Consider the following 25,722-nt stretch of genomic DNA (forward strand, 5'->3'; position numbering starts at 1 on the left):
TGGGTTGGCAGGCAGTGCAGGCGCTGTACCAGATTCTCCTGTGTTAGAACATGAAGGCACCCTCAGCAGATGCGGGACGGAGGGCGGCCTGAAGCACCTGGCTAAGAACTGTGTGCGTTCTCATGAGACAGAGAGTCATCTGACCAGTCTTAGCTTAGCAGTAAGAGAAGGAATGAAATTAGGTATTTGAACGAGCTCTATCGGGGAGAATATTGAAGACATGAGAATCAGTAAGAATACCTTTAAAACTCCGTTTTCTAGCAGTGGACCCATTTAATTGAGCAAACACTGAAACGAAATCTCTATACTTATGTATGCTTCTTCAAAATTAAAAAGTTAAAGAAGAATGAAAGCAGAACTGCTTTAGGTCAAGAGGCGATGGGACCCTGGGGACAAGCTCTCGGGTCTGGTCTTCTTTTTGGAAGAAGGTACTCTAGTGTGATAAGCATCTAGATAGGATGTTGGAACTGGAAATCCAAAAGAAGCTTAGGTACACATAGCTCATGAGAGAAGAACAGCTCCTCTGGAGGCCGAACCAGAGCCAGACGTCCTGGCTCCAAAAAGTGCTCTTTCCTCTCCATTATCTTGTCTCGGACCCTTCCTATTGACAAGGCACACCAAGGAGAAAATGTAAAATCCAATATACTTAGGAATCATTTAGAAACTTCTTAGTGCCTTCCCCTTATCTTCTGACACTGAGGTCTTCAAAGAGCATTTAGTTTAAAAACCCTAGTCCCATATCCACTCTCTAATCTTATCTCTGAGCAATTAATTGATTGAAAAAGTTGTTCTCTAAAGCTCCAGACTTCATGCTGTTGTTTGAAAGCCCTTCCTAACGATGTTACATTCAGGGAAATATTTTAACAATGTCCTCCCAAGACCTGAGTCTCAAAAGAACTTATACTGGGTACAAACAAACGACTCAGGACGGTAGATTTTGACTTAATTTTATTGACTATAAAGAGAGGGCATACAGTAAGATCGAAAATTATGAGATATCTGTAAGATTTTAAAATTTACGGGAAGACACCTATCCAATGAAAAAGGTTTATGATCACAAGGCCACATACGAGACCTATATGGACATTTTCAAAGATACCATAAGAGATTTTAGTTATAAAGAAAATAAATGTATATAAATAGTTGTGATCTTCCATTTGTAAAACAGAGCACATGTGTTTGAGTTTCTGGAAAACATCATTTCTGAAGTCTGAAATCACAGAACCACAGAGTTCAGAGTTCTCCATACATGCTCTGGGGAGCATCTCAGCGATTCAAGACTGAATGCTGTTTTTCCTTTCTTTGAAGATTTTTTTAAGTGCATATTCTATAAGCTCCTTTCCGTGCCTTACTATTCAAGAGCAGAAGAATTCCCTTGATACAAACCCAAATATCTTCCCCCTTTAATTTATGTCCATTTTCTCTTGTTCTGTCCCCTGGGAACATGGATAAAACAGGTCGAGTATCTCCCTTTAAAATATCTCCATTTATTTGAGGATAGAAGGGAGTTATGTACACCTGAATCCCCCAATCTTAAACAATTCCAGATCTTTCACTTTTACTCATAGAATTTTCTTCCCATCTCTTCAATGACTTTAGGTTCCCTTTGGAACCTGGCCCGACTTCTCCACACACTTTATAAAAGGGGGCTAACCAGGTGGAAGAATGATTTCAATTTGCAGTGAGACATCTTTTATTAACCTTCTTCTCGCTACCAAAGTAAATGTTGTAATAAAAAATACATTCTGTATCGTAACCAGTTGGTCAGAAATTGCTGGTAATTACAGTGAAGGTAAAATGTAATGAACATTTCCAGTGTCCAGGCACTGGACAACTGCCAAATCCTGGCAATGACTCTAAGAGGTAGGTTTTGTCATCTCCATTTTTCACAGCAAAGGTCTGGGCCAGACTGTCAGAGGCCTTGATTCTGATTTCAGAGCTATGACCTTCTCGCAGTGCTCTAGAGATACATAATCACGGACTCACGCAAACACGGGCGTGACATGGACCCTGGACGGCTGCTGTAGGTCAGGCTTCCCTCGAGTTAGACTCTGAGATGGGGATTGCCGCGCAGGGATTGTATGGGGGAGGGGCCTGAACAAAGCAGGACAAGGCAGTGGGAGAAGCTTGGCTGTGGGACAGCCACGACAAAAGCCCCAGCTGACCCTACCGATCCTACAGAGTTGTTTTGAATTGGGGCAAGGGTCTTTGTGTCCCCAAACCGACCAGTCATTGAATGTACACTGCTGCCCCAGGTCGGGTGGTCTAACCTTGAAGGAGGCAACTCTCTGTAGCCAAAGCCTGAGGACAACCAGCAAGGAGAGACCCAGCCTTGAGCTCGCAGCTGGACATACCCCCAGAAAGTGGGGACAGAGTGTCTCTGTCGTCCCTGAGTGCTCCCTCCTCACTGAGTGCCTCAGTCCCCCTCAGGGGTGGGCAGGGCACCGGGGCGGCACATCATAGCTCAACTACCGTGAGTGTTTTCTGACCCCCAACTTCAGATACAGGTCTGTGTACCTATTTACACGTCTGTAAGTAAAAGAAATTGCATAGCTTTAATGCCAAAGAAGTATTTAATGCCAAAGAAGATTGAGCAGGGATAAAGGACCACAAACACTGCTTTAGCTCATCTGCAGTAAATAAGGAACCTATTTCTGTGACTCTGTCCTTTTGTTAGGACACTTTCTCTATGGGATACGCACACACTACAATGGTGAATCTGAACAAAACATGAAAGCTTTGATAGCAAAGAGGGGTAACAGGAAGGACAGAGAATAATTTGAAATACCGGTAATAAAATTATTATCCAAGTGGATGTCGCTGTGTTTGAATGGTCCTGGTTGATTAAAATATACACGTCCTCCAAGTGAAAGATGATATAAGGGATTAAAAAACCTTGTTCGTAGTGCTGCATCCTCAATAATTTTTTTAATCCTCAATCTTTTTTCACAGATTTTATTTTCTAAACGGTATTAAAAAGACATAATTGCCTCAGGACGGTTCTTGCTTAAAAAAGCAAAAAATCGAGCCCAAATACTTTGGCTATTGATCGTGAAGTAGAAGTTCTGTTTCATTGTCCACTTTACAAATGAGGTCAGAAACAGTTTCCAAGTTTAAAATCAAAGTGTTTATCTTTTTTGTCAGCTATGTATCCATTCTGCAGAAGCTTTTAAAAAGCTAGAAAGCCAACAATGAGCAAGAATCGTTTACCAGGGTATGAGTTTGAAGTAGATCCCAGGGGATATGGAATCCAGCTTATATGATGGGAAAATGTGACGAGTCATTAATTCATATTATGCTGCCTTGCTATTCTATTAATGACTGCAAAAATAAATTCTCCAGTCACCGTGCTCATTGTAACGTGAGTGGCAAGATATCAGGGCAGAAGCTGGAGTTCAAAAAGTTAATAATAGGGGCACCTGGGTGGCTTAGTGGGTTAAAGCCTCTGCCTTCGGCTCAGGTCATGATCCCAGGGTCCTGGGATCGAGCCCCACATCCGGCTCTCTGCTCCGCGGGGAGCCTGCTTCCTCCTCTCTCTCTGCCTGCCTCTCTGCCTACTTGTGATCTCTCTCTGTCAAATAAATAAAATATTAAAAAAAAATTTTTTTAAAGTTAATAATAAACCTGAATCAAGAATAATTTCCAAAGTACACAAACAACGACAGGCAGTGAAGAGTGAAAATCCAACGGCAGCAACATTATCTGATTAGAAATCCGTCATCATTGTCCGCCCCCGAAATGGCCCCCAAATTGCTGATGTAGTCTGTGACCTCTATAGTGGGATTGAATTTGTATCAAAAGTTGGCGGCTCAGCATTTCCTCTCCCCTTTCTTTTTAAAATCCCACACTACGGAAGGGCAGAGGGTAACACATTTTACTGTTGAGTACGATTTGAGCCTGTTGGCAGACTGCCCGTTCAAAGACTCGGCCTGGCATCTCACCTGCGGCTTCTCCTTTCTGACAGGAGTGGTTCCCAACAACCCTCGTGCAGCAGGACTCTGTGCTCTAACCACCGGGTGGAAGGAGGGCTTCAATACTTGGAAACTATTTCAAACTCTAAATACTTGATTTATTTTTATGTTACTATTTATTTATTTATTTATTTATTTATTTATTTATTTATTATGCAGGAGAGTGTGGGTGGGGGGAATGAGGCCAGAGGGAGAGGGAGAAAGAGAATCTTTTTTTTTTTTTTTAAGATTTTATTTATCTATTTGGCAGAGAGATCACAAGTAGGCAGAGAGGCAGGCAGAGAGAGAGAGATAGAGGGAAACAGGCTCCCCACCAAGCAGAGAGCCCGATGTAGGGCTCAATCCGAGGACCCTGAGATCATGACCTGAGCTGAAGGCAGAGGCTTAACCCACTGAGCCACCCAGATGCTGGAGAAAGAGAATCTTAAGCAGGCTCCAGACCTATCATGGATCTCCATGCTGGGCTCGATCTCATGACCCTGAGATCAAATCTCATGGTCATGACGAACTGAGCAGAAATCAAGAGTTGGGTGCTTAGTCTACTGAGCCACCCAAGCGCCCCCCAAACTCGAAATACTTTTAAGTGGTGACTCCATAGCTTCCATAAACTCTATCCACTGTGTTGTCTGCAAGATAGCGCTTGCAATACCACTCTGGCAGGGAGCAGAAAGCAGCCGGCCATGTTGCATTCTCTGCCCTGCCCACAGCAAGAGAGCTCAGGAGAAAACCCTATGACCAAGCCAAACTACAGTGGAGAAACCCTGGTGCACCCTTTCCCAGCCATCCTCCCATCTTGGCCTGGCTTCAGTGGCTCCCATATCTGTCCATCCTTGTTCATGCTGTTTTTCTGCCCACGTAGCCAAGCTATGCAGAGGGCAAATGTATCAGTGTCTCCCTAAACCAGCCCCCTTACCAGATGAAGGGAGGTTCACCTGCTTCCCATACCCACGATATACCATTTCCACACCAGTTCCATAAACACAAAGTGTCACGGGTTGCACGTTTTGAAGACGTCACATTCATTTGTGTCTTTTGCACACAGGACATGAATGAGGCAGAAAAAGAGACGCAGAGAGAGGCACAGACTGAAAAAAGGGAGAGACCAAAACAGGAAGACCTATTTCTTGGGCCCTGCACACACACACGAGTGTAAGCTCCTTTTGTTACTGGCGGCTTTCGGAATGAGTGAATCAGGCTCTATACACGCACTCTGACGACTCATGGCCCACTGCTCTCACAGCAATGACTGGCCACTCTGTGAACTTCAGAGAACAGTCCATTGTCCTTGAGACCACCTACAACTCGCAAGCACGTGCCATCCATCTAAGCTACACCAACACAGCTTTTCCATAAATTCATTTTCTAGACACAAAATCCATAGGGTACTGCAATGTATTTGACCAAATCAGAAATACCTTGGCCTTAAAAGAGTTGGTTTTAAAATAATTAATTAATGCCCCCCCTTTTTTTTTTAATGTATGAGAGTTATATTTTATTTAAAAAGGGCAAATAATGGGGTGCCTGGGCGGCTCAGTGGGTTAAAGCCTCTGCCTTCGGCTCAGGTCATGACCCAGGGTCCTGGGATCTAGCCCCAAGTTGGGCTCTCTGCTCGGCGGGGAGCCTTCCTCCTCCTCTTTCTCTCCTTGCCTCTCTGCCTACTTGTGATCTCCATCTGTCAAATAAATTTTTAAAAAAATTTTTAAAAATAAATAAAAAGGGCAAATAAGGGGTGCCTGAGTGGCTCAGTTGGTTAAGCAGCTGCCTTCGGCTTGGGTCATGATTCCGGGGTTCTGGGATCAAGCCCTGCATCTGGCTCTCTGGTCAGTGGAGGGCCTGCTTCTCTCTCTCTCTCCTTCCGCCTGCTGCTCTGCTTACTTGTGCGCTCTCTCTCTCTATCAAATAAAAATAAATTAAAATAAAATAAAATAAAAAGGCAAATAAGGGGCACCTGGGTGGCTCAGTGGGTTAAGCCTCTGCCTTTGGCTCAGGTCATGATCCCAGGGTCCTGAGATCGAGCCCCAAATGGGGCTCTCTGCTCAGCAGAGAGCCTGCTTCCCCCTCTCTCTCTGCCTGCCTCTCTGCCTAATTGTGATCTTTCTCTCTCTGTGTCAAATAAATAAATAATTTTTTTTTTAAAAAGGGCAAATAAAACTGGAAACCAGGTTGCACAGCCAGTACTTGACCTGTGTACAAATGTGGCTAACAAAACTGTTGTTACTGAAAGTACCCATTGGGGGGATGACACCTGGGTGGCTCAGTGGGTTAGATGTCTGCCTTCAGCTCAGGTCATGATCCCAGGTCCCTGCTCAGGGGGGAATCTGCTTCTCCCTCTTCCTTATTCTTGCAGGTTCTTGCTCTCTCTCTCTCTCTGTCAAATAAATAAATAAAATCTTAAAAAATAAAAAGAAACTACATACTAGGGAAAAACTGGCTGGATGACAAATATTGAGATGATTATCGTTTTCTTAAACTAGAACTGAAACATGGATGGTTTGATTCTCCACTGATCCTACATTTCAGTAGTGGAAACAGCTTAGACAAAAGACAAACAAACAAACAAACAAAAGCCATGTTAAAAAAGTTTAAAACTGGGGCGCCTGAGTGGCTCAGTCATTAAGCATCTGTCTTCAGCTCAAGTCATGATCCCAGGATCCTGGGATGGAGCCCTCATCGGGCTCCCTGCTCAGTGGGAGGCCTGCTTCTCCCTCTCCCACTCCCCCTGCTGTGTTCCTTCTCTCACTCTCAATCTCTCTGTTAAATAAATAAATAAAATATTACAAGAAAAAACTTTTTAAATTAACAAAATCAAATACATTCATCAAGGCCTAAAATAATAAAGCAAAATCTGTTTATTGAGTGGAGAGCGATTGGCCAAGGCAAACGCAATCAGTGTGAACAGACTGACTTCATTCAATTTCTTATTACTTTGAGATGTCTAGGTAACCTCACAGTGCACTAAAGACGTGGAACGAAAGAAAATAAGTAGGTAGAAGAGGCAGCCTGAGTTTCAACAGACCAGGGCTTTGGCTCCAGCTGTTAGCATTAGGACATTTACTTAATTTTGCTTCAAATTAATTTTCTTTTATGTAAAAGTGAAAGTGATAGATTAGCAGATCTGTGAAGTTTCTGGAAAGATGCTAAAGAAACGGATGGGAAAGAGTAAAAAGGAGGCATTTTGTGATTTTCTAACAGGTCTTAAGGGAAAAAGTCAGTAAGCTAATTAAAGCTATAGTAATCAAATAAAATTCACTCAAAATAGTACGATTGTCTGTATTATTTGAATTTAAAATTTTTACCCACGACATTCCCTCAAAGAAGGCTCTGAGTAATGTCTAAGTGGGGTAGACGGCTCTGGAACAGTGCAGCCTCTGTTATAATAACCTCCCTTCATGATGTGCTGCGTGATGCTGGGAAAACCCAAAGGAGAGACCCTGGCGCACCCTGGAGAAGGCAGGAAAGACCCTGCTCCGTCTCCCACGGACAATGCTCGAATCCTGGGCAGAGCACTGAAGGTGATGACTAGATAAGAAACCAGGAGAGAAACAGAAAAAGAATTACCCTTTGGAAAACAAAGCATGTTCCTTACATAATTTCTGTAAAAACTGTGCATTCAAATGAAGAATGGCACTGGCTTACAACTCTGAAATCTTAGGGTTTTCATTGTTGTTTTTTTCTTTTTTAAGATACTCGCTTAAAGCAATGTCCACAATAGCCAAACTATGGAAAGATCCTAGATGTCCATCAACAGATGAATGGATAAAGAAGAAGTGGTATATATATATATATATACAATGGAATAGTATGCAGCCAACAAAAACCCCCCAAATCTTGTCATTTGCAATGATGTGGATGGAACCAGATGTAGATGGAACTAAGTGAAATAAGTCAATCAGAGAGGGACAATTATATGATCTCACTGATTTGAGGAATTTGAGAAACAAGACAGAGGATCATAGGGGAAGCGGGGTGGGGGTGGGGATGAAACAAGATGAAACCAGAGAGGGAGACAAACCTTAAGAAACTCTTGGTCTCAGGAAACAAACTGAGGGTTGCTGGAGTGGAGGCGGGTAGTAGGGATTGGGTGGCTGGGTGATGGACAGTGGGGAGGGTTTGTGCTATGGTGAGCACTATGAAATGTGTAAGACTGATGAATCACAGACCTGTACCCTGAAGCAAATAATACATTATATGTTAATAAAAAAATAAAATAAATAAATACTGGCTTAAATTTCCTTTCACCAAACTAATAAAGTCTCCACATTTGTCCCTAGGAAAAGATCCTTATTTATTTATTTATTGAGAGAGCACACGCGTGCTCATGATGCATGGGCATGGTCTGGGAGACGAAGAGGGAGAGGGAAAGAGAGAATCTCAAGCAGACTCCCTGCTGCGTGTGAAACTCAATGCAGGGCTCGATCCCACAACCCTGAGATCATGACCTGAGCTGAAATCAAGAGTCAGGCTCAACCAACTGAGCCACCCAGGGGCCCCCTAATTTATTAGACTAAGAAAATACAAGGAACAACTATAGATACAAATGAAATGGACATTGAGAATGTGGTGAGTTGTGTTTTAAGTGTAGGAACGAGTAATTTTTTTCTTCAAGTATGCTGACATAATGTTACACGAGTTTCAGGTGTACAACATAGTGATGCAACAGTTACACACGGTATGAAGTGCTCAGAACGACTGCGGTAGTCACCATCTCTCACCAAACAACAGTAGTACAATATCACTGACTGTGTTCTCTATGCTGTACATTTTCATCCCCACGACTTATGTATATTATTTTATTTTATTTATTTTTAGTGAGGGAGGTAGAGAGTTGGGGGGCTGTGGAGGGAAGGGGCAGAGGGAGAGAGAACCCCAAGCAGGCTTCACACACAGCACAGAGTGCCACATTGGGCTCGATGTCACAACCCTGAGACCACGACCTGAGCCAAAACCAAGAGTCAGACACTCAAACAACTGAGACACCCAGGCGCTCCTATTTATTTCATAACTAAGTTTATACCTCTTAATCCCCTTCCCCTATTGCATCCATCTCCCCACATCCCCCCATCTGACAAGCACCAATTTGTTCTCTATATATGTGAGTCTCTTTTTGGGGTGTGTGTGTGTGTGTGTGTGTGTATGTGTGTGTGTGTGTTCATTTGTTTTGGGTTTTAAATTCCATATATAAGTGAAATCATGATTTTCGTCTTTTTCTGTCTGACTTATTTTGAAAGCTTAAGTACAAAATCAAAGTTACATTTCAAAAAAGATTTTTAACTATTGCCTATAACTCCCAAGTCAATGTTTCCGGCCTGGAACCCTCCCCTAACCTCCATGCCTACACTTCCAGCTGCCCAGTGCACATTTCCACCTAGATGTCTCGTGTATACCTCAAAGTCCTCTCCTCCCCAAGACAGGGTCTGCTTACCCCCTAAACTCCCTTTATGTCACGGGAGTCAGAAACCTGAGGATCCCAGGTCCTAACATTTTCTCCTTCCAATGCCCAAACCATCGCCAAATCCAGCACAGTCTAGCTCTGTCAAAGCTCTCTTCCTCCACTCCTCACTGCTTCTTCTCTAATTTCATCCCTCTCATGTCTTCACCAGATCTGCTCAAAACACGTCTTCCTTCCATTTGCTCACCTCCAGGTGCTTCTCTACAGTCTTTCTGAGGTAACATACCTAAAATACCAATGGCCGCCATCTTAAAACCCTCAGTGCTTACCCCCCGCCACACACACACACACACACACACACACACACACACACACACCCTTCATACCTGTGGTTCAACAACCCCGAACTTCTTCTGCATGCAGGCTTCACACCTCTCCCACCGCTCCTGCCGGCAATACCCTCCTCCACTCCACCAGGCCAGCTCCTACTCATCTTTCAAGGGCCCTTTCAGGGGTCACCTCCTCCAAGAAGCCTACTTTTACACATAGAATTTCTGGCCACAGGCTGCATTCCTTTTTTTTCCTTTGTCCTTCCTTAACACACTCTCAATACACTTTCATCGTGTTGGAGTTGGTCAGAGCTATTTACGTGTCCATCTCTTGCATTCGACAGATACTCCTTGAAGATGAAGACTTACTACTTTTGCTTCTTGAGATCCTAGCGAAATTTACAAAAATCAAAATAAAAATGAATCAAACTATAAGGAAAAATAGATTGGAGGGTATAAGAGTATTTTGGAGGATTTCAAATATTTGGAAATAGTAATTGTTTTTCTTACTTACGCAAATAATACTTCATGGTTTACAAAGTGCTTTCATATATATTATTTTGTTTTATCCTTAAAAAAAATTCTAAAAGGCAGGGCAAGGCAGATATGAGGGTTGTCAGAAACCCTAAATTCATAAGAAACTCCTCTAAAAGAGAAATGTTATTGATTTTTCAAGGTGAGCGCGTGTGCGTGTGTTCAAATAAGTCTTCTTAGACCAGAGCTGCAACTTCACATAAATTCCTGTTGCATCAAAATAGTCACCTGATTTCCTTCATAGCGACTAAAAAATTCTCCTGAAAAAGAAAAGCTCTCAATTCTTTGTAGAGAATTTTCAATAATCTATTTCCTTATTCACTCTTTTCCAAGAAGTAGATTTTAGAACACAGAACAGCTCACTTAGATTTCTACAAAGAGAAAACTCGCTCTCACCTTCGGAAGATCCACTGCGGCCCAAAGCCTCCTGAACCTTTCCCTGATGTTTGAAAGCTGTCCTTTTCTCGGGATGATGTCAACAGCTCAGAGTAGCTTTGGCCAAAGTCTTCAGCAAACAGGGGCAGTGGGTGCTGTGCTGAGGACTATCACAAGGATTCCTGAATAGGAAAACAAAACAAAACAAAACACAGAAGAGTGTAAATAGTTTGGGGTTAGTTAATTCTATTAAGCTGATATTTCATTCTATCATCCTACTAAATTCGACGAGGGAACTTAATACATTTTAAATTCCATGATTAATTTTAACCACACATTTCTGTAGTTAAGAACATCAATGTCTTAAGACTTTAATCTATTTATCGGCCACAGGTAATGAAAACAGGTAACATAATTCCAGTTCCATTTTAGCGTAGGATAGGAGTCTGAATGACCCCTGAACAGCAGGAAACAACTGTGCACACAAATTAAAGAGGGAAAAAAAGGCACTTGATCTTATTCTGCTCTAATACTTCATGGGAATACCGGTTGCCTTATAATCACATCAGCACACAGGCTGTGGCCGGGAAGAATCTAATACTGACCGAAAAGAACAAACAGTGACGAGCAAAGTATTTGATCAAGGTTGACGATGTCAGGGAGGAACTGAGCAATGCAATTACATTTTAGAGGTGGCTTTGAAGGTGGTGAGAAAAGAGTGTCTGGGAATAAAAGGGGTTGCTAAACATCATCACCGCAAGAAAACAAGCACAAGGTTAAGGTAGAAAGATGGGAATGAAGCCTTGATTAAATGAAAACCACCTTACAGAAGCGCTGAATATTGTGTTTGCTTAATACCACACTTTCAAGAGAAAGGGTAAAAAATCACAAAAAAAGGGTATTCAGAAAACCTCTTTGAAACCAAAACTTGGGGTCAGTGTGCAGCGAGGAGAGCAGAAGGTGGGAGTCCCAGACCCGCTCCCGGCGCTAAGGGTCTGACCTTGGGCTCGCTTAAGTGCTTCTCAACCTTGCAGGCACCGGGGGAGCTTGTAGAAAGCATCGCTGGCTTGGCTCTATCCAGGCCAGATAAATCCCTGACATGAAATCAGCATTTTTTCCAAAGACACGAAGTCAGAGAAGATGTTTCCACATGGCTCATCTAGCTCGAACATTCGGCCTGTCCCTAACATTCAGCCTCTCCCTAACGGTTTGCAGTATTGATAACTCATTTGTTTTAAAACAAATGTGATTTAGGGGCGCCTGAGTGGTTCAGTGGGTTGGGGCCTCTGCCTTCGGCTCGGGTCTTGATCCCAGGGTTCTGGGATCGAGCCCCGCGTCGGTCTCTCTGCTCAGCAGGGAGCCTGCTTCCCCCCCTCTCTCTGCCTGCCTCTCTGCCTATTTGTGATTTCTATCTGTCAAACAGATAAATAAAATCTTTAAAAAAAAATAAAACAAATGTGATTTAAATTAATAGTATCCAAAGTTTAAAACCCTATAAACTTAAACTGTGCCCCAATTTTCAAGAAGAAGAGACTGAGGCTCTGAGAAGTACAGTGACACAAGCAAGGTCCAAGCAAAAGAACACCTCTAGGACGGAATCAAGTCTTCTGCGGGAGGTAGGTCAGATCCCGAGCAGGGGCTGGACACAAGATTCTCTCCGGCTGGGCTGGTAAGACCAGAAGACATGGAGCCACACCGGCACTAGGCTCTTTGGGCTCCCGCTCCTTACAGAATAATAAAGATAAGAAAGAATCCTACTAGCTAAACGACAGCACTTCATATGAGCTGGACCCTGCTAAGAAGTGCTTCAATCCTCACAAAATTCTCAGACCCAACTAATATTATTATAATAGTTTATTTATAATTTACAGATGAGGAAATTGAAGCCAAGTGAGCTTAGTCTTGTCTCCAGAAAGGGGGAACTAGAACTTTAACAAAGCTAGTCTCTCTCCTAACCATGTATTTCCTGGGAGGAATACAGTTAACAGAAAGTCGGAGGAAAGACTACTCCACTCGGTGTCGGCTTCTGTCTTTTTTGGTCACGGCGCATTCTCACGCTGGCAAGTGGGAACAGAGGCATCCTGGAGTCTTTCTGGTGCTTTCAGATTTTCTCAGATTAAATGCTAATTTCTGTTGTTTGTGACAGGATTAACATTTTATGGAATGATTTTTATTCTCCCTTCACAACACACACACACACACACACACACACACACAAACACATCCACCACACCATACATACTACCATACCACGCTCACCACACACATACACACAAACACACCACATATATGCCACACATATACCACATACACACCACACACATGCCACACACAAACACGCACACCACACACACATACACCACACACACACACTATGTCACACATGTGCACACACACACACACTTCCAAATTAATAGAGTTCCAACAGTGAGATTTACTTACACTACTTTAGAGACTTCAGTTGCTTGGGCAACTATCTGAAGAGTCGTCACAGAAATCTACCCTAACTGACTCAGGACATCACGGATCTGAGTTTAAAAGCCTAACTGAAGTATCTGGAACATTATTTACAATTCATTTGGAAAAAAATGATCAAACATCCTCACGCTTTCCTTCAACTGTCTTGCAGTAGTATCCCTGTTGTAGTTCGCTGCCCCATTACATTTACGTTATGTAAATTATCCCCTTTCTTTAAATGGCATTGTTATTGACTATAATAAAATCCAATTTACAAATACTCCACATATGAAATATATTTTATTTAAGAGGCTAAGGCAAAAACACTATTATTTCTGACACTTTAGGCCTGTCCTAATTATACGGTGGCAGGATTTTCTTCATGGCTCATTTTAGTAATAATGCAAAAAGATGGTTTTCATTAGACCCTTCTGGGAGGAAATAAAAGAGTGGCAATAAAGATAAAAACACATGATTTTGGAAATTGGAGGGGGGCCTAGGAAGTCACTGTTTCCAACCACCTATCTGCCTATGGCCTTTTCCATTTTAAGGGACTCTGTACGAGGTTGAACCTCGCTTCCTGCAGCTTTCACTTATTGGTCCCAGTTCTGGCCTTTGGAGACACATCCAGATTCACATTCTACTGTAAACTTCCCAACCACAGCTGCTCCGAAAAGCAGGGGTGAGCTGTGGTTTGAGCAGAGGTGGCCACTGACTGGACCGCGGTGGGCATCTGATGCAGGGATGTCCCACAGAGGCTGGTGGATGATCCGTGAGGTAGCTCTGTGCAAGGGTCCTGCTCCAGAAGCGAGATGATAAGCAGCCACGTTAATCAAACCAGCTTTTTCTGGGATTTGGAGTGGATGTCACGTGTCAAAGGAGAACTTCCAGAATATGCAGAGGGAAGCAGAAAGCCCAAAAAAGGGATCATGAGAAAGAGGAGGCATCCCTGAGGTTGTCTGACCATAATAATGCCCAACTCTCCAGACCCCAGACAAGGAAGCTGTGTGGGAAGTCCCAGCTCCTCAGGGGGCCCTGAGTCTCTGTTCTCTACTGCTCCAGACATGCCATACATACAGACTAAAATGGCGGAACCTCATTTACCGGCCGTTCTTACAGCTGTGAGTCAGGTCGACAACGAAGAGCTCCCTTATCCTTCTGAAGGTATTGTTGTCAGAACCAAGTAAATGCTTTATTTTCACCCCATTAATATTTCACCTTTTTAAAATGGAGTTCATTACTCCAACTTGCTCCCAAATTCTCGACCTCTCCATGCCGCCTTTCCAAAATAGTCATCATGCCTTTCACCTTCGTGCCATCGACAAATTAGACAAGAATGCCATGTACAATGACGTTCATGTCATGACAAAAATGCTAAATAAGGCACTATTTCACAAAGAGTGTTATTAAAAATAACAAAATCCAAAGTGTTAATAAATAAAAATGAATGTATTTTAGTCTCAACGTCATTACCTAAAATTAATGATTACCAATTCTCCAAACTGACTGCAAATCATCCTGAAGCTATAAATAGCTACATAAACTGACATGACCAAGCAATTCATCTGCTGAATAAAGGTTTTAACATTTAACTCAGTAGAAACAGCAAAACCCAGAAGAATTGGATTCTAGCATCATTAGAGAAAATTAGGTCATAGTTGAGATAATTGGTAACATGAACTTTTTCATTAGAATAATTACCTGTGCAGCAGACCAAGGAGTTATGTTTGAGAAACATATTGCAAAAACTGAGCCAAGTTAGCTCCATCCTTCCCGAAGGCAATCATGGAAATTAGCAGAATCTGTCATTTTAGGTCATCTGGTTTGCCCATGCCAAAGTGAAATTGTTCCCCAAAGATCTCAGCTGCTTTGTCTAATTTAGCTTTCTGTAAGCCTCACGGGATCTCTCTTTAAAGAGCCCCACACAGAGGAGCTTTTTAAGTTCTCAAGTCTGCTTTTTCCGTTTTTCTGTCTACACCATCCCTGTCAGACCATTTAGGCTGCAGTTTCTGCTGGTGCTCAGTGTGCCTGACTAGAATGACACAACCTGTCCTCACTGCTCTAACTGGACACTTCCGGTAACCTCTCACCGCTCCCCCACCAAACTTTGTGTAAAGTAAGACTGGAAACCCTCAGAGGGACCGCCCATCGTGCCCCACCTATAAAAAAGCCCGGGAGCGTGCTTGTAGATTTCCCACCATCTCCACTGAACATGCAGAGTCCTTCCTGCCTTGCTTCTTTTTTCTCTGCTGTGTCCAATGGTTCTACCGTTCATTCAACAATTACCGTTTGGTCCACTGGGGTCAATGTACTGCCCTGGGAGATACACCAGGACAACAAAAACTGGGCAGCTTCTGTTCAAAGACAGAGATGAGAGCCAGTAATACCACCTTGTGTTGAATGGCATTTTGCGACTTATTTTTCACAAAAGTCATCTCACTTGACACTGAAAAACAAGTATTTTTCTTGCCATCTTACAGATAAAAACAAAGCTTCAGAAAGGTTAGGTGAATTACCAGTAATTCATTACAGCTAGTAAAAGGTGAGCTTTGGGATTCCTAGTCTAGGTCACTCCCACCGACCCATGGATGCATTCATTGTTTTTGCAGCTAGAACGAGTACAGAACGAGATATATAGAAAGCTTACTCTATACTGGGTGCTTTGGGCATATATCTGATTCATATAGTTGATAACAACTTTACGAGGTAGGTGATTTTATGATCTCATCCCATAGGAGGGAAAAGCTAGGACAGGCATCGAAAAGGAACGAATGGCCCAGCGTGGCATGGCGAGTAGGTGGCCAAGGGTGACAAACACCACGAGAGCAGTGCCACCCGGAAGAAATGAGGAGGAAGTCACTGGGTCCGTTGCTAGGAAGGACGCTAAGAAAGTTTGGGAACGTTTTCTAGCATTTCCAGAACACTGAGACTTTTCTTCTCTTGCAAATCCTGTGAGAAGACACTGGCATCAGAGACAAGAAAAACATGGCAGTTCCAAGAAAAGAAGGCAATGTGGCATTCCCCTTTCCCTGCACCATGGCTAGGGGCGTGTGAGTCACTCGATGGCACAGGGAGCTGCCAACACATGAATGCCATCTGCTGCTTTAATACTTGCAATGTATATTTTCTAATCTTTCAGATTCTTTGGCTGGATCATGTTGGTTAAGCAAAGCAGAGACACAAGACCCTTGGCATTCGTGGCCTCATGTTTGTGGCTGGTGATTTCGCAGTGACTGCCCGGGAGGCTCACCGAGAGTGTGACACAGCCGTCTGCCAGGACACCAGCTGGAAATACACAAACTTGCTGACCGCCCAGTGCCCACACCTCGATTCAGTTTCCTTATTCTGAACCTGATTTCCGGTACGAAAGGAGGGAGCCAGGAAGAAAGGACGTGTGCTCCAGCATTCAGTGAGTTGCTCTCATGGCCCAGAGGAGGGGCTAAGAAGTTCCTACACAAAGCTTCACTTAATCCCACAGTAATCCCACAAAGTGGCCATTATTATACTGGTTTTCTACATGGGCGTATTAAAGCACCATATACATCCCGAAGTCAGAGAGCTTGTCCATGTCAGAGAGGAGATTTGAATGTAGTCTGCCTGACTTGGTGCTATGGCATATCACTTTTTAAAAAATTTTTATTTATTTTTTAAATTTCTTTTCAGTGTTCCAGAATGTATTGTTTAGGCACCACACCCAGTGCTCCATGCAATACGTGCCCTCTACAACACCCACCACCAGGCTCACCCAATCTCCCACTCCCCGCCCTTCCAAAACCCTCAGTTAGTTCCTCAGAGTCCATAGTCTCTCATGGTTCGTCTCCCCCTCCAATTTCCCCCAACTCCTTTCTCCTCTCCATCTCCCCGTGTTCTCGGTGTTATTCTTTATGCTCCACAAATAAGCAAAAACATATGATAATTGACTTTCTCTGCTTGACTTATTTCACTCAGCATAATCTCTTCCAGTCCTGTCCGTGTTGCTACAAAAGTTGGGTATTCATCCTTTCTGATGGAGGCATAATACTCCATAGTATATATGTACCACATCTTCTTTATCCCTTCATCCATTGAAGGGCATCTCGGTTCTTTCCGCAGTTTGGCAACTGTGGCCATTGCTGCTATGAACATTGGGGTACAGATGGCCCTTCTTTTCACTACATCTGTATCTTTGGGGTAAATACCCAGTAGTGCAATTGCAGGGTCATAGGGAAGCTCTATTTTTAATTTCTTCAGGAATCTCCACACTGTTTTCCAAAGTGGCTGCACCAACTTGCATTCCCACCAACAGTGTAAGAGGGTTCCCCTTTCTCCACATCCTCTCCAACACATGTTGTTTCCTGTCTTGTTAAATTTGGCCATTCTAACTGGTGTAAGGTGGTATCTCAATGCGGTTTTGATTTGAATCTCCCTGATGGCTAAACGAAACAAAGAGGCAACCCACAGAATGGGAGAAGATATTCGCAAATGACACTACAGACAAAGGGCTGATATCCAGGATCTATAAAGAACTCCTCAAACTCAGCACACAAAAAACAGATAATCATGTCAAAAAATGGGCAGAAGACATGAACAGACACTTCTCCAATGAAGACATACAAATGGCTAACAGACATATGGCATACCTCTTATGTTTCTGCGGATGTTACTAAATGAGCAAATAAATAAATCAAAACTTTGTGAGGAGGGGAAGACACTGAGAGATAAAACTTCAGTTCATGTTGGAAAGCCAATTAAGTTTAGACAAGAGGTACAGTCCTTGACTTAGGATGGTTCCACTTAGGATTTTTTTACTTTACAATGGTATGAAAGCAATATGCAGTCTATAGAAACTGGACTTCAAATTTTGAATTAGATCTTTCTTGGGCTACCGATATGCTGGGTCATCATCCTCTCTCGATGCTAGGCAGCGAGCCCCAGCTCTGCCAGCCATGTGATCACTGGGGTCAATGAGCCACACACAGGGAACCATTCTGTACCCACACGCCATTCTGTTTGTCACTTTCAGTACAATAGTCAATAAGTTACATGAGATATACAACACTTTATTACCAAATGGGCTGTGTGTTGGATGATTTTACCCAGCTGTTGGCTAATGTAAGTGTTCTGAGCACAAGCAAGGTAGGCCACAGGCTAAACTGTGACATTCGGTAGGTTAAGTGTACTAAATGGATTTTAGACTTATGATATTTTCAACTCACAGTAGGTTCATCAGGACGTAACACCATTGTAAGTCGAAGAAGACACATATATGCAAAAAAAAAAAAAAAAAGCACAGAGCACTTAATGGCAATGTGTCCGATGGGAAAAGCCAAACACACTACGAAGCTTTCCATATTCTTGAATTGGAAGATGCCCTGAAGTCTTAGAAATCAGTCCCTGTAGGGCCTGCTGTTTTTCTGGGAATTCAGAGGTAGAGGGAGAAATGTGTCAAAGACAAGAAGAGGTCTGGCCTAGTAGCGGATGAAGCGTGTGACTGACACGCTCGCTGTGAAGTGCCAGTAAATTGCAGGGGGCATCCGGAGGTGGGAGAAAGCACGTCAGGCTGGGATTGGGCAATAAGTAACTGCCCCCCTCACTGAGCCACGGCCAGGAAAGAAAGGGGTGAAACTGAGTGGTAACGCTAGGGGGCAGCAGAGATGAGGGGTGGTTTTAGGCCAGGGGCGATGTAAGAGCAGGTGCATGAATGAAGCCAGAAGAATGAGAAGACAAGCAGGGCGGAGAAGGGGCAAGGTGTGGGGGGGGGGGGGGGGGAGCCGCGAGTGGCAACAGCCGTGGGCAGAGCGCTGGCCAGGCAGGGCAGAGGGCTTGGTGAAAGGGACGCACGCATAGACTCAGGGAGCCCCCGCCAGACTTCAACCACTTTACCACAATGTGAGGGGTGCGTAGATGCACTTCAGGTCTTCCTCCACTTCGGAGAGAAGACTCCCCAGAAATGAGTTTCCAAGAAGGAATGCAACCGCCCCTCTGCGGAAACTTGCTAATTTGCGTATCACCCTGGCCTCTTGCTGAATGAAATGAAATGCCAACACACTTCAACAGTAATACAAACGCCTTGCAACCTCAAACTTCAGTTTGATAGAATATACAAAACAAATTTGCTTTGATGACTCTGAAAAGCAACGGAGCCCGTTCCAACTCGAGCAGGGGTTTATTTATTTTGCGCAGCTCCGTCATTATTCAAATCGCTCGAGAAGCACTTAGTGGGGGCCTAGTGGGTAACGCACAAGCTCGAAGCTGGAATGCTAATGATTTTTATTTCTGTACTTCATTTTGACTGGATTGTTTTAGACAGGGTTTGAGTTTTTATTTGGGGAATCTTCTGCAGCTGATTTTTAGTGGCATTTATTTTTTCTGATTAAAAAAAGTGTTTTCATTTTTCAAAATATGGAAAGTACCAAAAAAAATTAAAAGAAAAACATTAAAATAGAATGTTTTCTCCAACCACCAGAAATAAAAATTGTCAATGTTTTGGTCTTTATGTCTTCCACATGTTTTATTTTTTTCTGTATGGATGTGTGTCTGTACACATTTTTCAAAACAGAAGTGGTGTAATAAATTAAACTGTTATTTAGTAACCTGCTCTGTTCACCTAACAACTCAAAACAAACATTTCTCCAAGTCATTAAATATCTTACAAAATCAATTTTGGTGTCTGGGTAATAGTCTACCATATGAATAAATCATATTCATTTAACCAATTTCCTTGTATGGGCCATTAATGCTATTCCATTTGGCTTTTCTACATCATTTTCTTTTTTTTTTTTTTAAGATTTTATTTATTTATTTGACAGAGAGAGATCACAAGTAGGCAGAGAGGCAGGCAGAGAGAGTGAGAGGGAAGCAGGCTCCCTGCCGAGCAGAGAGCCCGATGTGGGACTCGATCCCAGGACCCTGAGATCATGACCTGAGCCGAAGGCAGCGGCTTAAACCACTGAGCCACCCAGGCACCCCTCTACATCATTTTCTAAAGATACACTATTTTACTAGCACTGGCTAGAAAACAATCAGTAAAGTTCTCTCTCTGTTTTTTTCAAGATTTGATTTATTTATTTATTTATTTATTTAAGAGAGAAAAGGTGAGTACAAGCAGGGGGAGGGGCCAAAAGAGAAGGAGAGGGAATCCCAAGCAGACTCCAAGCTGACCCCAGAGCTCGATGCTGGGCTTGAATCTCACAACCCTAAGATCATGACATGAGTAGAAATCAAGAACAGGATGCCTAACCAACTGAACCTCCCGGGCACACCACAGCCAGCTAAGTTCTTACATGGCTGATATGTGGAGCAGTATTCAGTTACAAAGTTCCATTTCCCTCACTGGGAACTGGTGATCAGTTGACTTCAGGCTGGGTGCCTGGGCAGAGCAGCTCCAGCACACATTCTCGCCAGGTTCTGGGCAGGTCCTTCACAGTCCTGTCCCCCAGCCCCCACCCCCCCGCCCCACCCCGGCTATACATCTTCAGTTTGGTAGTTTGCTCTCTACCACATTCGCCCAGATTACTGTGAAAAGCCTGAACTTTCCAATGAACTTATCAGAGCAGGATCCACGTAGTCTCCAACACTTGGTAATATGTGGAGACAGTCCTTCCTGGGGCAGAGAGTTTGAGCAGAACACTATTAGCCTGACATAAAAAACAGTAATGTTCCTCATTGTCTTAATGGGTCATATTATGTCTTAAGAGAGACAATGAGATACACTGGGAAATTGTAATTAACTATTTCCATCGATGTTGTTGGTTTTTGTTTTTTGGGGTTTTTTTTTTTTTTTTTCAGGCAGAGAGGGGGAAGCAGGCTCTCTGCTGAGCAGAGAGCTCAGTGCAGGGCTCGATCCCAGGACCCAGAGATCATGACCTGAGCCGAAGGCAGAGGCTTTAACCCACTAAGCCACCAGGCGCCCCTGCCCTTGATGTTGTTATTATTAAATATTAGATGAGAATATAGTACAAATGATATGCCGTAAGCAGCTCATGGTTTTGGGTGTCTACTGCGATCTGATCTCAGCCCTGCTGGCACTCGGGTGTGGTTACTGCCTTGATGACAGCGATGGTGACGCAGGGGAATGCATAAGTCCAAACTCCTCAGACTGTCCATTTTAAACATCGCAGTTTGTTGTATGTTAATTACCTCAATAAGACTGTTAAAAAAATTAAGACCCCGTCCTGAGTGCCCAAAACCCACACCAGCGATTTTGACTTAATGGGTCTTGAGTGAGGCTCTTCATGTGAAGTCAAGAACCACTGATCTAATATATACTGGGGATGAAGAGTGTGCTTATCCTGACAAGCACTGAGTACTGTATAGAGAATTATTGAACCATTATCTTGTACACCTAAAACTAATAGAACGCTTTATGATTAAGACTTCAATAAAAAAAAGAAAAAAAGATTTAATTATACTTGCAAAATGCAAAATAAAATGAACTGATACATTGATGTGACTGACATGAAATTGGTAAGAATCTTTTTGAAGAAGTGATTTTGTCATGTTCAAGTGCAAACAATAACAAATCTGCTTCTTAATAAAGTGCTACCCGGCAAAGAAATTCAGAGGTTGGCTTTAATAATTTGCAGTAATTCCTGAACCAAACTCTTAAGAGACTATGGTGTATGACGTACTCCTCGAGGCAGAGGGTAAATCGTGTGTATGCGTGAAACTGGTAACTTTTTATGAGCCCAGCGTTCTTTGAGTGGATTTAAAACTAAATCAAATTCACAAGCTAGTTTAAACATGTATTTATCTAAGAAAAGCTAAACACAGAAAATGTAAAAATCAACCTGTTACGGCCCCAGAGTGTGATCATGGATTCTCTATGAGAGCGGTTCAAATCCAGCAGGTTTTGCTCTATTTGCCAAGCCACTGAACTACCCACAGGCTTTTAGCAAGAATGTGGGAAAAGCTGTCCCAGAAAATTGGAAGCTTCCTGCCAGAGGGCACCATCATCCCCCCCGACATTTAAGGCTCTGTGCCACGGCTCCGTCTATAGATACCAGGATGGCCGACATCCATAATGAAATAGTCAAGCCCTTTCATTAGAGAAAATTAATATTCAATATTCACTCACATATGTCTTTACTCTGTTATTAATAAGAAACTTTGAACATAATTAGTATTGGCTTTGAGCGCAGTTTAGAACTGCGCCCAGCTGGAAAGAAGCCATGGAGCCTAGAGTTTCATTGCTCTCTGAGGCTGAACTCTCTCAAAGGGATTAGAAGAGAAAGAAATGGAAGCGTTCAGGAAGAAATGGTCCCCGTGAGTAACTGGGATGACGCTGTGTGGTAGGGGGCACAGAACTGTGGCTGTCTGGGGCATGGCCCGTCTCGGTCCTTGCCACCTCCCGTCTCCATAATGCACCCCAAAAGGAAATCAGATCAATGAAGGCTCCGCATCAGGGAGCAGGAGGTGGGACGTGTCCGGGGAGCGGCCAGGGTGAGGCAGGATGTGGGACACCTGGCCAGGTGACACAGGAGCAGAGTAGCAGACTGCCGCGGGGGGACACGACCCCTTTCATCAGAGACGCACAAATGCACACAGGCAGGCAGGAAGTCAAGGGCAAAGTTAGGGTGGTAAGTGCGGAGTGGTACAAGAAATGTGGACAGGGATAAGGCAGGATTTCCAGACTGCTGACCACTGTCTCCACTTCAGCTAAATGAAGCCAGGTTGAACTTTTTTCCTTAAGAGAAATAGATGAAATATTTTATATCCCTTACAGGAAGAAGGTCAGCTCACTCTCCATAAGCAGCCTTATAGCCCCATCTTACTAACAGCCTATGACAGCTTCACTGGCACTAAAACCTGGGGCTCCCCTTGACCCTTCCTCCCCAAAATCCCCATCTATTGGACACCCGTTGTTGGCCTCTTTAGATCCAATGCCTGGGCCATGCTTCCATTTCATCCCTGACACCATCCCCAAGCTCACCCCAGTCTCCAGGCACCATGCCTGAGGACCAGGTCACCCCATCTTCATCCCAGTGACCAGCTAGGGGTCCAGGAACATGGTATTCTCTGGGGGGAGGCAAAATGCCTTAGCCCCCCACCCCGAACACACATTACACACACATCGTTTTAGGTGTCCCCTTATGAGAGAACTGTGGTGGTGAGAAATTCAACTTTAACGCAATTTCCCCAGGCAAAACCAATCCTCACCAATCACAGAAGCTGTGAATACTCGCCAGATAAAATAATATGTGTAGATTTCTGAAGGAAACCGAGATTCTACAGTACCCATATTATAATTCCTAGTTACAAATTCCTAGACCAAAGCATATATATATATATATATATATATATATATATATATTCATTCTGTTATAGCTTTCTTTTTAAAAAACAACGATAATTTGGTTGACTGAGTGCCCACTACATATGCCACGTATGTGTCCCACCTTTGACTTATTTCTGCCACTGTTATGGGTTGGTTTTTAATCATTACAAAAGGGGTGCCTGGGTGGCTCAGTCGTTAAGCCTCTGCCTTCAGCTCAGGTCATGATCCCAGGGTCCTGGGATCGAGCCCCACATCAGGCTCCCCGCTCAGTGGAGAACCTGCTTCTCCCTCTGCCTGCTGCTCCCCTGCTTAGGCTCTCTCTCTCATAAATAAATAGTCTTCAAATAAATTCAATAAATCTTTACAAAAAGCAGAATGCTTTAAAAAAAAAACCACTTAAAAAATACAGACTCACGAGAACCTGTTCACTACATAGATTTCTAACTCAGGAGGTTCACATCTGTAGGCCTATGTTGCATTCTAGTCCACCTGCAACAACTAAATAGACCCTACAATTCGAGTTGATGAACTTTATATATATATATATATATATATATATATATATATATACACATACATACACACAAAAATGCAAGCCCATGTGTACATACTGAACAGTCCATGATCAAATTTTGGTCTGTGTTCTTGTAATATGATTCATGTCACTACAACTGTGTGTCCCCCAATTATAAAGAAAAGCCTTAGTAAGAGTGATTTCAACCCAAGCTGATACCCATCATACAGACCTTTAAAACATTACACGCCATCTCACGTGAAGACTGGAGGATAATTTTCTCGGAGAAGAGATGAAGGTGAGACACAAGAGTGTGCTCTTTAAAAATCTGATGGGTTTCCAGAGGTGGAAGGGTTGGCAATCCTCACTGCACAGGCAAACCCCTGGGGCACTGGGAGAAACAAACTGATGCTTGGGCCCCATTCCCAGGGACTTAATTGGTCCAGGGTGGAGACTGGGCCTTGATCAATTTTTAAAGCTCATTCTAATATGTATTAGAGGTAAACCTTCCCCCCAGGTGGATTTTACTTCAATAGAATACGAAGTTTGTAATCAGCAGAGCTGTCCAAGGAAAGAACAAGTCACCTCAAGGGGAGTGGAGGGGGTGGGGGGTGGGGGGGGGTCCTGTTGTAGCAAGCATGGGGGGAGCGGCTGCATGTCTGAGCTCCTCTCAGGGATGGGGCAGAGGAGGGTCCTCAGATCTTTGAAACTGATATTTTCTACATACTAGTTCCACCTGGGGTCAGTATTTAAGTTACAGGAAGAAAAGAAAATGTCTCGTTTGCACTCTCCTGCTTACATCAAATCAGGTTTTCTAAAATTTTTCATCTTGTCCGGGTAAAACCTGTTAATCTGCACAATAAAATAAAAATGTTATTTCCGTTTTCAGTATTCATCTATTTTTCAAAAATCTTTCCTTGTACAATGAGTTACATTATTATATTCTGATTTTTAATACTGTTTTCTGACTTTCTACCAGTTCCGCCTATAAAAGGCCTTTTTAAACAGCTGGCATTTGTTTTTCTTCAGTACATAAAAAAGAATTCCTCGTCCTAAGTTCTGTGAAATGTCATTGGTACAGAACTACCTATGGCTTCCTTCCCAATTATCTTTCTGTTTTCTCCTTCTTTACTCTTAAGCGTTACATGAACATTTCCTCTGACCTTTTCTGGGAGATGAACTTTGGTTCTTATTTGCAGGATGATACCTTTGCAGGGGTTTCCCCACCCAAATTAGGCAGGGGAATGCGTACAGAAGCAAAGAGAATAAATGTCCCAATTCTTAGGTTGGGATTTCCTTTTTTCTTTTTTCTATTTTTTTTTTTTAGTTTTGCTCTTTGTTGTTTCTTATATCACTGGGATGATACCATGTATGCCCTTTTACCACAAGACATTTTCAATGTGTCTTGAGATCCTTCCACACCGGTACAAATGGGTCTATTTCTCATAAAAGACACATAACATGATGCGCTCCATATGCCTCTGTTAACCATTCCACTGTGGACAGGTATTTCATTTGAACTCATTTTAACTACTCGAAACAAAACTGCAATGAAAAACGTACAAATATATTGATGTATAAATTCCCCCAAAATGGAATTTCTAGGTCAATAATTTGCATTTCAAATTTTGATAAAAATATAGGACTGCCTTCCAAGAGGGCTGTATTCAAATACTTACAAGAATGTATAAGAAAATTGTTTCTTCATTTCTTTGCCAACACTAGATACTATCAACTTTAATTTTTTTAATCTCAAAGGCAAAAGGCCCTTTTATGTTTTGCCAAAATTTGGATTATGAGCCAAAGTAGAAATAGCAATTTTGTAGATTGTTGTTACATCTATTTTAAAAAGTGATGCGGCTGAACTGTCATAACAGATGTCTAAAATCTACCCCCAA

At 42.9% G+C, this 25,722-nt stretch overlaps 1 protein-coding gene across 15 annotated transcripts in view; it reads right to left on the reverse strand.

The window, feature by feature from the left end:
• NRCAM (neuronal cell adhesion molecule) overlaps positions 1–25,722 on the reverse strand; it is a 279,250-nt gene that overhangs the window by 209,277 nt on the left and 44,251 nt on the right. For all 15 annotated transcript variants that reach the window (XM_046020758.1, XM_046020756.1, XM_046020751.1 and 12 more), the window contains exon 2: positions 10,620–10,780. The gene's annotated coding sequence lies outside the window, so the exon portion shown is untranslated. The remainder of the gene's footprint in view (positions 1–10,619; positions 10,781–25,722) is intronic.

The sequence above is a fragment of the Meles meles genome, chromosome 10 (genome assembly GCF_922984935.1).
Source record: "Meles meles chromosome 10, mMelMel3.1 paternal haplotype, whole genome shotgun sequence".
Classification (NCBI taxonomy): Eukaryota; Metazoa; Chordata; class Mammalia; order Carnivora; family Mustelidae; genus Meles; species Meles meles.